The sequence below is a fragment of the Haliotis rufescens genome, unplaced genomic scaffold (assembly GCF_023055435.1).
Source record: "Haliotis rufescens isolate VD_foot unplaced genomic scaffold, xgHalRufe1.0.p SCAF_21, whole genome shotgun sequence".
NCBI classification, from domain to species: domain Eukaryota; kingdom Metazoa; phylum Mollusca; class Gastropoda; order Lepetellida; family Haliotidae; genus Haliotis; species Haliotis rufescens.
In genome coordinates this window covers 4477542-4491578 of record NW_025963902.1, presented here as the reverse complement: position 1 = coordinate 4491578, position 14037 = coordinate 4477542, and the positions used below count along the sequence as shown (strand labels likewise).

At 42.0% G+C, this 14037-nt stretch overlaps 1 protein-coding gene across 2 annotated transcripts in view; it reads left to right on the top strand.

Moving 5' to 3' along the window:
• LOC124133383 overlaps positions 1-14037 on the top strand; it is a 73475-nt gene that overhangs the window by 25556 nt on the left and 33882 nt on the right. The gene's annotated exons all lie outside the window — the stretch shown is intronic.

The following is a 14037-nucleotide window of genomic DNA, read 5'->3' as shown; positions in this document are numbered from 1 at the left end:
AAAGTGACTTTGGCCCTTTTGAAACTTGACTTTGGCCCTTTTATAGAATTTTAAGTAGCCATATTTCAAAAACACATCAATGAAAACATACAATATTTGTTCTACAGGTAGACAAGAACTCATAGATGTTTTTTTATGCAATAATATGTAAAAAGGGCCAAATTGGCCCCTTTTCGCTCTAAGCTCTTCAGTTGTGTGTTTCAGCGTGTCGCCCGGATTAGCTAATGTCCGGATTAACGAGTAATTATTGTAAAGACCTGTCTATAAGGGTAACAAGCCCCCCACCCCACCCCCTCTTATCAACCCCTATTATCTGGACATCACCTATTCCTCCGAAAACGACCAGATAAGTTAATGTTCCGTTTCATTAATCATTGTTAAATGGTAATATCTTTGTGTACACGTCACTGGAAGAGTGAGTGAGTGATCTAGTGGTTAAAGTGTTCGCTCGTCACGCCGAAATCCCGGGTTCGATTCCTACATGGGTACAATGTGTGAAGCCCATTTCTTGTGTCCCCCACCGTAATATTGCTGGAATATTGCTCAAATTGGCACAAAACTACTCACTCACTCACTGACTATCATATATTAATAATATTAACAAAACAAAACAAAAAATTATCATTTAAGACCAGATGTCAGTCTAGTAATAGACCGATAATGTTAAAATCGTAAACAATCAAAATCGCCATTTATCGAATTTTCTTACCACTAATGTTATTAAAGTTTTCACACACAATGCTTCTTAAAACTCATCTCGGAATATCCCGCTGATCAACGCAATACATACGACTACCTGTAAGCCCTTAATCGACCCAACGCATAAGGGTGCGTACAATGATATACTACCCCATAAGTAGTCTTAAGACGCTCTAGATGGACGCTTGGATCAATAAAAGTGATTTAATAACCAGACACGTCCATCTGTTTTAAGAACGCCACAGCTGCGAGGAAATAGACAGTTGTGCAAACACAGATAATAGTATTGTCACGTGACTGGCAGCGCGTGTTGTAATCGCTTTTTACGAACTCAAGTCGGCGAAAATGCGACTTTCACGTCGGATATCAATAATTGCAAATCGTTTGCTATGACAGGCAAAGTGTTATCACTCAAATAAAATGTAATAGGAGGGATTTCTGTTATAAAAAACCAAAATAAGCTTCATTACATCCTAAAGACAATCTATAGTACAGATAGGATCTTCTTTAAGTGACATGGCTAGGTCCAGATCCACTAAGTGTTCGCAGCCTTATGACTGATCGTTACTCCGCAGGTTATCATAGGCTTAGCCTCTAGCCAGCTTGGTTTGTATACTCCCCAGGGAGTTGAGAATGATAACTGGAATGCAAACGGATCCACTGGTTGGGTAACAAATAGAACCGTATTTGAGCATATATACTAGCACCTGGATACCTGCGATGATGAATGAATGAATGAATGAAATTTAAAAAAATAATAATAATTTTATTCTGTGGAAAAATGCATACAATAAAGGGCATATTATTTTGTTCCTACATCGCGAGCCATATGTGATATATGTTCAGTAAAATAGGGGTTTGGTTCCTGTTTTGGTCCCTCCAAAGACCCGGTTCGAATCCCTTCATGGGTACAATGTGTGACGGACATTGGTGTTCGCGCCTTGATAAACCTGGTATTTTGTTTAAATCAATGTTAAATTACGTCTCTGAAGGATATCATTATGAAACAACATCGTCCCTGTCTTCTGACCTGGGTGGGGGCGGTCGGGTAGCCTAGTGGTTAAAGCGTTCGCTCGTCACGCCGAAGACCCGGGTTCGAATCCCGACATAGGTACAATGTGTGAAGCCCATTTCTGGTGTCCCCCGCCGTGATATTTACTGGAATATTGCTAAAAGCGGCGTAAAACCAAACTCACTCACTCACTCACTCTGACCTGGGTGGTGGCCTTGTGGTTAAAGTGTTTGCTCGTCACCCCATGGGTACCACTTGTGAAACTATTTCTGGTGTTCCCTGAGGTTATATCGTTAGAACATTGCTAAAGAGGCGTAAAACAATATTCGCTCACTCCCGTTGTGGGCAGCAGCAATATTTGATCAATGACGTACAGTAGTTGTCTTTCTTTGGCATAGCCACAAAATAGTTTTTTATTAAGAATGAAGCAAAGTGACGGATAGACCAACACTTTGTCTATCAAAACATTAATTTAAAATAATTGTGTTTGCTTTTTCTTTAAAGGAACATTTCTTCTTCTGTGGAATGAAAGAAAACTACACTTGGTTTAGTTTTATCTAGACTTGCATAGGCTGTTAGTAATATATATAAATTCCAGCCATAGCACAGGACTAAGCGACCGATAGACTAACACTTAGTCTATAAAACATTTCTTTAAAATAATTGTATGTTTTTCTTTTTTTTAAAAAGAACCTTTCCTCTTCTGATGTGGAATCAAGGACTAGACATGGTTAAGTTTGATCTAGACTTGCCTAGGCTTTTAGTAAAATAACTAAATTGCACAGTCATGGCGCAGGACAAAGCGACTGATAACCGCCTACAAATGTCATCTTCATCTGTAATGACGTCACAGCTAACACGTGCATGACATGCACCGTGCACCGTGCACCCAGTGACATCAATCACGCTCTGCGCACACGAATTGCATCCACAAGCATATACACTGTAGATCTACACAAAGACTGCACCAAGTGGAGCTGTCAAGTCGTCATCACTATTCAAATCAGGCCGACAAGCCTTTAGTTGGGAGCAAGCTTGTAAAACCTGCACACCCAGCCGAATCTCCGAATTTCAAAGCTAAGGACTTTACAGTATGTTCTGCACACAGGACAACGAAGTCTGTGAGTCATGATCAGGCTCCCGCATCACGCCCATTGGCTTACAATAGAACGTTCTGCTGCTGTTGCATGAGGTCGCCTTACAATGCAGTGATCTGAAAACAAACATAGCCATGATCGTCAACTGGCGAAAAACGCCAGTTGATATGTTTTGTAACACCGATATTGACACCAATTGCCTCATGTCAACACTATCCATGTGTTAATGCAATTAGAAAATGGATTTCCGTCGCGGTATTAACCTGAAATAGAAACAGTGGTTATTTTTGGTGGAAAAGTGCGAAAATATCACAAAAAATAGTTTATTTGTCAAACTTGACTAGCGAAATTTTACCATTCTCGTGTTTCTTTGTCTGTAATCTGAGATCAAACATAACCTCTTTTGTTAATGTTTTTTTCAAATCACGATTCACACTCATCAACACTTGCTACGTGGTGTATTAGAAGTGCGTTGTGTTAAGATCTTGGAACAATATCCACAGCTATGTTAAAATAAGAAAGATGTTTGACGTGCCTTCGAAGTCATATATTCACTAAATACACAATGTTTTTGCAAGATTAAAATGGCTACGAAAATCAAGGTAAAGTGATATGTTTTTTTCTGCCATGTTGTGATTGAGAAGGTCAAGGTTAATATGTGTTGTCTACCAGAAAGTGTGTGAAATAAATCTTGCATCGCCGTCTCCACAGCTAATGATCGCTCATATATAGAATCATATGTTTGTTAATGATGATCATCATCATCCTCATCACCATCATCGTTCATCATCATCATCATCATCATCATTACCATCATCATTACCATTATAAATATAGTCGTGTTATCACGAATCTTACTGAATCCATTTATCAGTTTACGTCCATCCTCCCCATTTATTGTATCAGTTTATGTCCATCCTTCCCATTTATTGTATCAGTTCACGTCCATCTTCCCCATTTATTGTATCAGTTTACGTCCATCCCTCCATTTATTGTATCAGTTTACGTCCATCCTCCCAATTTATTGTATCAGTTTACGTCCATCCTTCCCATTTATTGTATCAGTTTGCGTCCATCTTCCCCTTTTATTTTATCAGTTTACGTCCATCGTCCCTGTCCATTGTATCAGTTTGCGTCCATCCTTCCCATTTATTGTATCAGTTTACTTCCATCTTCCTTGTCCATTGTATCAGTTTACGTCCATCCTTCCCATTTATTGTATCAGTGTACGTCCATCCTCCCTGTCCATTGTATCAGTTTACGTCCATCTTCCCTGTCCATTGTATCAGTTTACGTCCATCCTCCAAATTTATTGTATCAGTTTACGTCCATCTTTCCCATTCATTGTATCAGTTCACGTCCATCTTCCCCATTTATTGTATCAGTTTACGTCTATCCTTCCCATTTATTGTATCAGTTTACGTCCATCCTCCCCGTTTATTGTATCAGTTTACGTCCATCCTCCCCATTTATTGTATCAGTTTACGTCTATCCTTCCCATTTATTGTATCAGTTTACGTCTATCCTTCCCATTTATTGTATCAGTTTACGTCTATCCTTCCCATTTATTGTATCAGTTTACGTCCATCCCCCCATTTATTGTATCAGTTTACGTCCATCTTTCCCATCACCCACGACAATTGCACCAGCGCGTCAGTGGTTCACGGATGGCCAGATGGTTCCGTTGTTGTGTAGAATTGCGTCCCTTTGCTGTCCCTGGATCCGTTGTGTTCGATTCTTGATTCTCCTCGATTATGACCCCTGGTCTGTAGGGACCCTACACGTGAACGTGTGCGACCAGAATCATCTTCAGCTGTCCCTCCACGTGCGGCTGGCACACTGTGATGAAGGTGAACTACTGTACATGATTCAATCACCCGTCCCACAAAGCGATCGCAGGGCTACGACTGTCGCAACTGAACTACGTTAACGTACGTGTAGCTGAAGCGCTACGGTCGCTTTGTGGAACGAACCCCTCGCTCATGGAGATCTCGTCAGCCTCTGGAACCATGACCTGACCATCGCATGATGGTATAAGATGTATACTGTTTGTTGGCGAAGACATCAATGAGCTAATTATGATAAACTGGTTAAATGAATAGGCGAATGTATTGTGTTTTGACCAGTATTCAAAGTCACGACGGGTCAGTTTCATATTTGAGGAGTGGGTGAGTGAGTTGGGTTTAACGACACTTTGAACAAAATTCTAGTCATATCTCGGCGTGTCAGCTTGATGTGGGAGGAAAGCCCAAAGTGATGCAGGTCTCAGACGTTTACCGCTTTGGTGAGCACCCGAGCACGGGTATAGTGCTGACAAACCTAGAAACATAATCGTGGCGAACCGGGATTCGAACCCACAATTATAGGTGTCTGGCGTACTTTTAGACGACATGGTTGAGGAAAGCCCAAAACGGTGCCGGTTTCAGATACCGGTGTACGACTTTTGGTGAAACCTATAAACAGAACCAATGTGGTATTCGAACCACGAGCATTGGAGCATGCCAGTTCTAACGGACGCTTTTCGCAGCGAATTCAACTGGGTCCACCGTAAAACATTTAAGAAAATAAACTGGCATTTAAGCTAAAAGCTCAGAGGGGTTTTGTACGAAATGGTCACACTGCCAGAGAACCTAAACATAACGTCTTGTCATTATGGTCTCTTTACGTTAAATTGTCCCCGCCTATGCCTGTGGCTGCCGAGAGGAATTCACACACATCCAAGGCGAATGAACCTTGTACAACAGGGCTCCTCATGAGCTCCTCGTCATGTGACAAGTTTCTCTCATGTTGTAATTAATAACAGTTGCTTGCATCCCCCTTTGATGTCGCTAAGCCAAGGGAGCCAACGCTGTAAGGAGTTGATCTTTTGCCGAGTGAAAAACCATGTTGTGATGGAGCGTTTATTTACGTCACGCCTCCTGGTCGGAGAACCAGTTGTGAACAGCTTTCAGCCGGGCGCTCAGTGGAAAATCATTACTTATGTTGGGAGGGATTAGTGTGTGTTTAGGTGCGAGTCGCTATCGCGGTATTTGATGGGGAGGAGGAATGGTGATGGAATGTCTGGATGGTGGTATGTTGGAGATGCATTGAAATAGATCACTGCAATGAGATGCTGTTTCGAACTCGTCAGGATATGGCTGAAATATTGCCGATGTGACGTTAAATTGTAAATGTGTGTATATGTGTGCGTGCGCGCGCGTGTGTGCATGTGCATTTGTGTGCGTGTGTGTGCGCGCCTGCGTGCGTGCTTGGGTGGGTGTGTGTGCGCGTGCGCGTTTGGTTTGGGTTTTTTCTCTGCGTGATCTAGATAATATGACTGTATACTTATTCTGGTCATTTAGGTGATAGAGTTCGTATGTCATTTTGATCTGGAGCACGCATTAGCCAAGACACCTGTTCTGTTAAACAATTCTCAAGACGTAATTGTTTCATGACGTCATGCATCATCTGCTGGTAGCGTCCTAATAATGAGATCACTGTGTCAACGCGAGACCATGTGTCGTCATGACATTTATGTGTCCACGAGACATCCAGGTAATGTCATGTAACCTCTAACGTCTTCACGATACCCCCACCAAACACTGGTCTTCAACACAGACATTTGCCCACACACCATTCGTGTCCGATGTGTCCTCAAACAAAGCTATTCACTTCATTCACAAAACATATGGGGTCACAGTTAGCCCAGTCGCTTATGTCGCCGAGATTGTGCAGAGTTACGTCTCCTTGACGTGCCAGAAACCTATGATCTAATCCCAGATTCGCGCTTATGAGTGTGAGTGAGTTGTGTTTTAACGCCTCTTTTAACAGTATTCAATTTATATCGTTGCGTGTCAGCTTAATGTGGGAGGAAAGCCCGAAGTGAGGCAGGTGTCAGATGTTTACCACTTCGGTGAAACCAACGAGCACGGATATAGTGCTGACAAACCTAGAAACATAATGGGGTCGAACCGGGATTCGAACCCACAATCATAGGTTCCTGGCGTGCCCAAGGGACGCAACTCTGTACAGCGAATCTCGGCACCTTAGACGACTGGGCCACCCGTGACCCCCGCGCTAATGATGTGTGTCGATAATGTACAGTGATAAACTCACTCACTCACTCAAAAATATAACCTGAAAAAAACACACTATAAAAAACCTCGGACGAAACCAATATGTCGGCCATTGGCATGGCCCACTGACGTCAGCAACGTGAGATTAAGATTAGTTGTCTTGACATTCATAATTAATGTCATCAGTCACTTGGTTTCTGTGAAATTAATCTCCTACTCCGACTTCAGATTTCCGATAGGACTATACGAAACAGTAACACAATTATACGTGAGTAAGCTTTGGCTACTGTAGAGAAATGTCCCGGGGACTGTGGTTCAGTCTAGACTGGAGTCGGCACGCTCATATATGAATCAACAAAGAAACATAGCATGCTTTGGGAATTATTGATAATAACACCTGATGTCATCGCATCCATGGCAGTGATTTGATTCATTTGTACATATTTCATGTATGCCCTGCCATTGTCTTGGTTGTTGACTTTACTTATGAAGAACTACAGTGTCTGAAACGCGATTATATCCAGAAGTGTTTGTCGGAGGTGTTTTGGGGTGGTAAGGGCAGATAGCCTATTAGTAGCCACAGGATTTCATGTCATGCACCCGGGTTCTATTGAGTATGTGTAGCACATTCTTATTAATTGTATTGTTCACTCGCTCGCTCGCAGAGTTGCGTCCCTTGGGCACGCCAGAAACCTATAATGATGGGTTCGAATCCCAGTTCGCCCGATCATGTTTCTAGGTTTGTCAGCACCATACCCGTGCTCGTGGTTTCACCGAAGTGGTAAACGTCTATGACCTGCATCACTTCGGGCTTTCCTCCCACATTAAGCTGACACGCCCTGATGTAACTTAAATACTGTTAAAAGCGGCGTTAAACCCAACTCACTCACTCACTCAGTGGAAATTAGACGTTCTATTAAAACCGCCAAAACGACGTCACTTGTTAGCGGGTGAGTTACTGTCTCTACTCTGAGTCACCTATCCTGGAACATATGCACCTTGCATCTCAATACAAGAGCCCGCGTCGAGCAGCTGAATTAGTCCATCAGTGACTATAATATCACCCGATGCAAAGACGTATATATCTATATACGTCTTTGCCCGAGGTAATTCAGTCTTGAGAATTAAATGCAGAGCGCTGGGACCATTTGTTTTATATCCTATTCAGTTGTCTCTTCTGATATCAGGATATATATATATTTTTTTTGTAAGAAATAAGATTACATCGTGTTTGTCGACATGAACAAGCCATGAGGATATACTCCATGGGTTCTTACCTGTCATACATATAGGTGCAAACGTGGCAGAAAGGGGTGCGTCGGGATGGTGCGGGCGGAATGGGTTGGAGGTTGGGGTGGAAAAAGGATTGGCTTTTGCTTTTGTTTTTTCTGTCTTTTGAGAGATCGTGTGCGCGTGCGTGGGATGGAGGGCGTGAACCAAATTTACAATTATTTTTTAACAATGGTGAAAAAATATGACACGCAGAGTAATATATTTTTGTAAACTATAAAAAAATTATTCACATCTTGTTCACCAACATATGTCATGATATTTAATATATGTTGTGTTCACTACCATGCCGAATAATCACAATCAACCTTTAGTATATGGAGATTCGTGACTCAAATTGTTGTGGATATTTTGCGTCCTCAAAAGGGTCATGATTCGAATAGACATCAAGTCTATGGTAGGCAATTAGAGTGTGAGTTGGGTTTTACGCTTTTAACAGTATTCTAGTTCTATCACGGCGTGTCAGCTTAATGTGGGAGGAAAGCCCGAAGCGATGCAGGTCTCAGACGTTTACCACTTCGGTGAAACCCACGAGCACGGGTGGCTGAAGAACAGAATGGCTTTCGCGCTTAGCGAAGTGCCAAAGAGCATGTATGTTTATACACCTTATTCGGTTATTAACAACAGGAAATTAATGAAACAGTCCTTCTATATTTGTTATATTGATGGCATGAAGGCATTTGACCGAGTAAATCGCAACTGTCTCTCATAAACTGTTGCACTGTTGGTATTACTGGTAAGTTCTGTTTAGCAGTACAATCAATGTATTAACATAATAAGTCATGTGTATCTGGCAATGGTCGTCTGACGGGCGGTGGGGTAGCCCAATGGTTAACGCGTTCGCTCGTCGCGCCGAAGACCCGGGTTCGGTTCCCGACATGGGTACAATTGTGAAACCCATTTCTGGTGTCCCCCGCCGTGATATTGCTGGAATATTGCTAAAAGCGGCGTAAAACTACACTCACTCCTCTGACTGATGTTTCCAGAATGTAGCGCAGTCAGACAAGGTTGTGTCTTGTCCCCGATATTATTTCCTGTATCCATCAATGATGTAGCACAAGACAGATATTCACAGAAACATGCTGAGTTTATAGTTGTATGCTGATGATGTTGCTCTTACAGCAGCGGATGAGCCCTCGCTTTGTTAATGTCAGATTGTGTTGGACAGGCGTAAACGTTGGAGATTGCAAATCAATGTAAAGAAGACAAAAATGTTATTTACAGACCATTAAATATACTCAAATCAGGTTTTAGCTTCTCTTGGGGTGAAGATACCGTTGACATTGCGCCTTGCTTATATATTAGGAAGATGGCGACAGGAACATCCTGATTTGGATTGTACAGGAAAAGAAGTGCTAAATCTGCCGGAAGAGATCCCCGTGCAATAACTAGTAAATTTAAGTCTATTGGCGGAATGCCGTTTGATGTACAATAACCTGGTTCAACCCTGTTGTCTTGAACGGTTCTGCCACATGGGGGAGTCGAGAGTTTATCTGTATTAACATGGTTCAAAATAGAGCTTGTCGTTTTGTTCTTGGTGTGGGCCTGAAGAGTCCTACCTAAGCTATACGGGGCGAGAGGGGATGGATGCTGCCCACCATAAAGCAGAGTGTGAGTGAGTGAGTTGGGTTTAACGCCGCTTTTAACAGTATTACAGTTATATTGCGGTGTGTCAGCTTAATGTGGGAGGAAAGCCCGAAGTGATGCAGGTCTCAGACGTTTAACACTTCGGTGAAGCCCACGAGCACGGGTATGGTGCTGACAAAACTAGAAACATAATCGGGGCGAACCGGGATTCGAACCCACAATCATAGGTTCCTGGCGTGCCCAAGGGACACAACTCTGCACAGCGAATCTCGGCGCCTTAGACGACTGGTTCACCCGTGCCCCGCGTCCGTGTTGAAGATGAAGTTCACTTTTTGGTTACGGAGTATTCACAGCCTCTTTTATTTCTCCGTGTTTTTTTTACATGGCTCAAATTGATCAACTCGCCATTTTGATACAGTCGTTAGGACTTCTCACGAACTTAAGGTTTAAGCCAGGGAGGGTCTTCCCATTCATTAGGTCATTCACTATTACACTTAGTTGAAGTGAACTGTGATATGAGTGCAGTTTGTTTTTTTGTTCAACACCGCACTCAGCAATATTCCAGCTATATGATGGCTGTCTGTAAATTATCGAGTCTGGACCAAACAATCCAGTGATTGACATCATGAGCATCGATCTTTGCAATGGGAATACGATGACATGCTTCAATCAAGCCAGGGAGCCTGACCGCCTCTTACGACAAGCACAGTCGCCTTTGATGGCAAGAATTAGTTGCTGAAGACCTATTCTACTCCGTATCTTAACGGGTTTAATATGATTGTATCTGCAACTAGTTAAACCACTAGTTTTAACATGTATTGATATTTTAGCACGTTGAGTGCTCTTGCTGCGTTATAATGTTAAGTGTGTCAAAGGCCTTATAGGTTTTGTTTGTTTGTTGTTTAACGCCGAACTCAGCGATATTCCAGCTATATGACGGTGGTCTGTAAATAATCTAGTCTGGACTAAACAATCCACTGATTGACTTCATGAGCATCGATCCACGCAATTGGGATCGATGACATGCATCAACCAAGTTAGGAGCCTGACCACCCGATCCCGTTAGTCGCCTCTTACACCAAGGGGGCGGTCGGGTAGCCTAGTGGTTAAAGCGTTGGCTCGTCACGCCGAAGACCCGGGTTCGATTCCCGACATGGGTACAATGTGTGAAGCCCATTTCTGGTGTCCCCTGTCGTGATATTGCTGGAATATTGCTAAAAGCGGCGTAAAACCATACTCTATCACTCACTTACACCAAGCACAGTCGCCTCTCACGACATACATAGGCTGTTTAAGACCATTTCAATCCCGGATTGTCACGGATCAGGCCTTTGTGGCGGACGTTGTATCATATTTCTTTGATAATTGTTTTAATTCCGGCGTAAAACGTGCTGTGTGAAACCTAAATAAAATATTACCTTATCTTATCTCTATGTAATGAACGGAATTGAAAACGATGTCATGCAGCTTCATTGTTAATGTACCTACGTCAGTCAACTAATTACCGCCCCGTCCCGGAGATTCCACAACCAGGGACGAATTCGTCCGCATGAAGTATTTATGATCGTAACATTTAAATAGATTTTTTTACAGCACTTGACAAAAAGTGACATACGTAATCGTTAAATGCTCCCAGATTATTTCATAGGCAACACAGAACACGTTCCATGGTATTTACCGTAGTAATCCCATCAAGCGCGAACGACGGCATTGGGTAAGGTGCAGCCCTATGTTGATAATGGAATTTAGTTACTTAGTGCAAACCTTCCACTCGGATGGGAAATAACGTGAAAGTCTGTTGACTTTGGTAAGTGGATGAAGGGGTATAAATTAAACCCGTCCGCTTCACCGGGGAGAGATATTTGCATATTTAGGCGGAAAATTAGGCGTTGTCAAACTACATAGTCATTTCTGTCAGTTAAACTGATGGGTGTCGTGTTCCAAGAATAATTATGTCATTTGTGACAGGAAAACCTGCGCTTTACCTAATTTTGATACTAAAAATGTACATAAGATAATTTTATATTGTCTTTTTCTTTTTTATGTAAGCTATAAATAACATTCCGGCGTGGCCGATCATGACTAAACGACAGTCTTACTATGATTTAAATATATTCTTTTAAAGACATTTTAATCAAATCGGGAATTTACATACTAATCAAAAGAAGTTAAAAAACACACCCGATTCTTACAAATAACTAAAGTTAATTAGTCCTGGCGTGATAGATTAACTGTAGTAAATTTTTTGAATGTACATACATATATAAAGAAAAGAAAAAGGTTTGAGTGAGCAATGTGAATGTATATACGCCTCTCTATCTCTTTTCTTTCCTTTCTGTCATTTTATTTATTAACTGTAAATAAGTATACATGTAAATCTATTGGAGAGGGCGTTTTAAGTTGTGATAACTTGTGCCCTATCCTTTTAATGAGAATAAAATATGTTTAAATCTTAATCTAACTGTAGTAACTGTAGTAATAGGAAAGAATCTGGTGATGTTTAACTTCTTTTGAGTAGTATATATTGTTTAGAGGCTAATTGCCCTGAAAAGGTGATGAGGTTTAAATATTGTTTTCATTCATTCATTTTCCTTTTCTTTGAGATGCATTTAGAAGTTGGAGTACTAAGTAAGGATGAGACGTATGGACGAACAACTTGTTTATTACAATTAGGAGCGACGTTTCGGTGTGGTTCTTCTACCGTTATCAGGCAAGTGATGATGAGGATCACTTGCTTGATGACGGTGTTAGAGCCTCGCTCCTAATTGTAATAAAGATGCTGTTCAGCCATACATCTTCCTCTACTCGTTTTCTTTTTATTTGAATATCTGAACATCAATATCAACGTATCTCCTATACATACATATATAGCGAATCCCACCCTCGTGTCTTTTGATATCACATTTATCAATGAGTGTTGATATATTTGATATCAAAAGACACGAGGGTGAGATTTTATTTATCATCCAGCATCATTCTTCCAACCTTTTCAGTTTGTAGACAGTTACAAGCAGTGTCTTAAGTGTAAAAAGTACTGCTAACAGCTTCAGTAGCAGAGCCATTAGTGATGTCATTTGATTGTGACGTCATGTAACAATGACGTCACAATGGTCTGCAAAGCATTGTGATGCAAATACAAAATACATTGCAGCGATATCTACAATGTAGATCTCACCTGAGCGATATCTCCTGTGGGAGCCAGTTTGGGATGATATCTTCTGTGGGACCAGTTTGGGATGATATCTCTTGTGGGAGCCAGTTTGGGATGATATCTCCTGTTGGAGCCAGTTTGGGATGATATCTTCTGTGGGAGCCAGTTTGGAATGATATCTTCTGTGGGAGCCAGTTTGGGATGATATATCCTGTGGGAGCCAGTTTGGGATGATATCTTCTGTGGGAGCCAGTTTGGGATGATATCTTCTGTGGGAGCCAGTTTGGGATGATATCTTCTGTAGGAGCCATTTTGGGATGATATCTTCTATGGGACCAGTTTGGAATGATATCTTCTGTGGAACCAGTTTGGGATGATAAATGTGTATTAATGTAAAATCATAAGAATTTTACCCCTCAGTTTAGTAATAAACCGACTTGCGCGGGGGACAGGAATTGGCGTTACTGTACCCTTGTTTGGAATCGAACCCGGGCCTTCGGCGTCATGACTGAACGCTTTTTACACTTAGCTGGTTCAACGCCTGCCAAATCATAAACCATCTATCTAAATGTGAAGCCGAGGGAAAAGATAATATTGTAGAAAGATACCCAAGATCTCAGGGTTGCAGGACATACAGATGATTCTGCGTTCTTCCTCGCTTCGTGTAACGGATAGCCTCGTTATGAATTGTCATGTCCTACTCGCCTGTCAACTGTTTGATTATGTATAACATATACGACTTGTCTGACGACTAACTAGAATTAGTTATCACACGTTCACAGACTTGTGTTGGAGGTGTGACTCTGCATATAAGCCACCATATAATGTAGCTAGTTCTTGTCAATTGAGACCGCCTCCGTGGTCGAGTGGATAGGGTCTGCCCGGTGATGGGAAGGTCGGTGGTTCGATCCCCGGTAGTGTCATACAAAAAGATGTCGGAAGATGGTACTTTTTGTTACCCTGTCTGGCGCTCGGCATTAACCGGATAGGACCAGGACTGGTCGGCTCGGATACTGTGTCGGTATCGATGTTAAACCACCGACCTTCCGCAGTCCGACAGGCGCACTTCAGACGATGCATCTTGATGGGCCTGGCAGACTCCATGATGCTGTCATCTCATATCGGCAATCCTCTTGTTTCGAACTA